Here is a 2,500-nt window from a genome sequence, read left to right on the forward strand (position 1 = left end):
ACCTGGTGCCCCTTTTTCCTGGGCACCGGGTTGACCTGTTACCCAAAAATCTCCAGGTAGACCTGGTAACTCAAAATTCAACATCTAAACCCTCCCCTAATTCGGCTGAAAATTTGGCCCGGCTGGTGAACTTAGTGTTCTATAGATCAGACCTGTATGGGCTCGAAGGTATTAATTTTTGTACGGGGAGGGAAATATTGAGCGGGTTACCGGACGTATACGAACAACTTTTACCGACCACGGGGGTGGGAGAAGCTTTGTGTTCTAGGCCCCCACGAGACACTTGTGAACCGTTTGTACTTGAGGAGGACAGCGGCGAGGAGAAAGAGTGCACATTAGAAACATCTCCTCCAACGCCCGGGGAACACGGGGGGAAAGCACCGGAGGACGTCGTGACGGTGACTGTCCCTGACAAAAATCCACCTTGTCCTGACTGTGGTACCCGGGTAAACTCTATGCTGGGCCTGATAGAACATCTGAAGGTCCTACATGGGAAGAGGGGAGTTTGTTTTCGTTGTGCTAAGTGTGGAAAAGAAAGCAATAACTATCACAGTGTTATTTGTCACTTTGCAAAATGCAGGGGACAGGAGGCTACAAAAGCTCCAGCTGGAGAGTGGATATGTGAGGTTTGCCACAGAGACTTTTCATCTAAAATCGGCCTGGGACAGCATAAAAGATTGGCGCATCCGTTGGTTAGAAACCTAGAAAGGATCGCTGCTTCCCAGCCAAAAGAAACATCAAATCGAGGAGCCCATAAAAAATGCTGGACAAAAGAAGAGGAAGAACTCCTGGTGAGGCTGGAGGCTCAGTTTGAGGGGCACAAAAACATTAACAAACTTATTTCAGAACATATAACCACCAAAACGGCCAAACAGATCAGTGACAAAAGAAGATTGCTTCCAAAAAAATCAACGGATAAAATCCCCCCGAATGAGCCCGGAATGAATCCCCCAGAAAAACCCCGATTGAGCCCCTCAAACGAGCCCGAAGTGAGAACTCTTTACCACACCAGGAGCGCAGCTGCAGGCCTGAGAAATTCCGTTAACAATGGACCTGATAACAACCAACTGCCAGAGAGGCCAGCTGCCGGAGAGAGGACAATGGGAAAGATAAGGCGCCACCGCGATAAGGGCAACGGACAGCAGGGAGCCGTCCAGCAACAGGAAGGGCAGCTGCAGGCCCATTACAAAAGGACACTCGGGGAACGCTTATCAGCGGGATCGTTTAACACCTTCCCCCGAGCAGTGCAACAAATCCTGAACGGCCGGGAACTTCAAATCGTGATCAATCAAGCAGCGCAGGACTGCTTCGAGTGCCTAGAATCAATTAGCCAAATAAGAACTGCTACCCGATCTCGGGTAAATAACGGAGCCCAGGAGAAGAAACCAAGAAAACCGTTTCAAAAATGGATGAAAGACAGAGCGATTCGGAAAGGCAACTACCTTCGATTCCAGCGGCTATTTCATCTAGACAGGGGGAAACTTGCTAAGATAATTCTGGAAGACATAGAATGCTTATGCTGCGATATTCCACCCGGGGAAATTTATTCGGCCTTTAAAACGAGATGGGAAACACCTAGTGACTTTGATAGCCTTGGGGACTTTAAAATTCATGGGAAGGCTGACAACACAGCCTTCAGTGCACTAATCACGGCCAAAGAAGTGGAAAAACACGTGCAGGAAATGAGCAAGGGCTCGGCTCCAGGTCCGGACGGAGTCACCCTTGGGGACATCGTAAAGATGGATCCCGGGTACTCCAGGACCACGGAGAATTTCAATTTATGGTTAACAGCTGGCAAAATCCCGGACATGGTGAGGGGCTGCAGGACGGTTTTGATCCCGAAATCGACAAAACCGGAACGCTTGAAAGACATTAACAACTGGAGACCTATCACTATTAGTTCCATCTTGTTGAGACTGTTCTCCAGGATCGTAACAGCAAGGTTAAGCAAGGCCTGCCCCCTCAACCCAAGGCAAAGAGGATTCATCAGAGCGGCGGGATGCTCTGAAAACCTTAAACTCCTGCAAACTATAATCTGGTCGGCCAAAAGAAATCACAGACCTCTGGGTGTTGTATTCGTGGATATCGCTAAGGCTTTTGACACCGTGAGCCACCAACACATCATCCGCGTTCTCGAGCAAAGAGAAGTGGACCCCCACATCATTGGACTGGTGAGCAATATGTATGAAAACATCAATACTTATATCACCACGAAGAGGAACACACACACGGATAAAATCCAGATCCGGGTTGGAGTAAAGCAAGGTGACCCCATGTCACCTCTTTTATGTAACCTGGCGATGGACCCCCTGTTGTGCAAGCTGGAAGAGAGAGGCAAAGGCTACCACCAAGGGCAGAACAGCATTACAGCAATGGCGTTCGCGGACGATCTGGTCCTGCTGAGCGACTCCTGGGAGAGTATGAAAACGAATATCAGGATACTGGAGACCTTCTGCAATCTGACCGGTCTCAAAACACAAGGTGAAAAATGCCACGGCTT

The 2,500-nt window shown here is 49.0% G+C and overlaps 1 pseudogene; it reads left to right on the forward strand.

Moving 5' to 3' along the window:
• Window positions 1–2,500, forward strand: part of LOC137466261 (28S ribosomal RNA) — a 9,082-nt pseudogene that overhangs the window by 3,616 nt on the left and 2,966 nt on the right.

The sequence above is a fragment of the Anomalospiza imberbis genome, unplaced genomic scaffold (assembly GCF_031753505.1).
Source record: "Anomalospiza imberbis isolate Cuckoo-Finch-1a 21T00152 unplaced genomic scaffold, ASM3175350v1 scaffold_171, whole genome shotgun sequence".
Lineage (NCBI taxonomy): Eukaryota > Metazoa > Chordata > Aves > Passeriformes > Viduidae > Anomalospiza > Anomalospiza imberbis.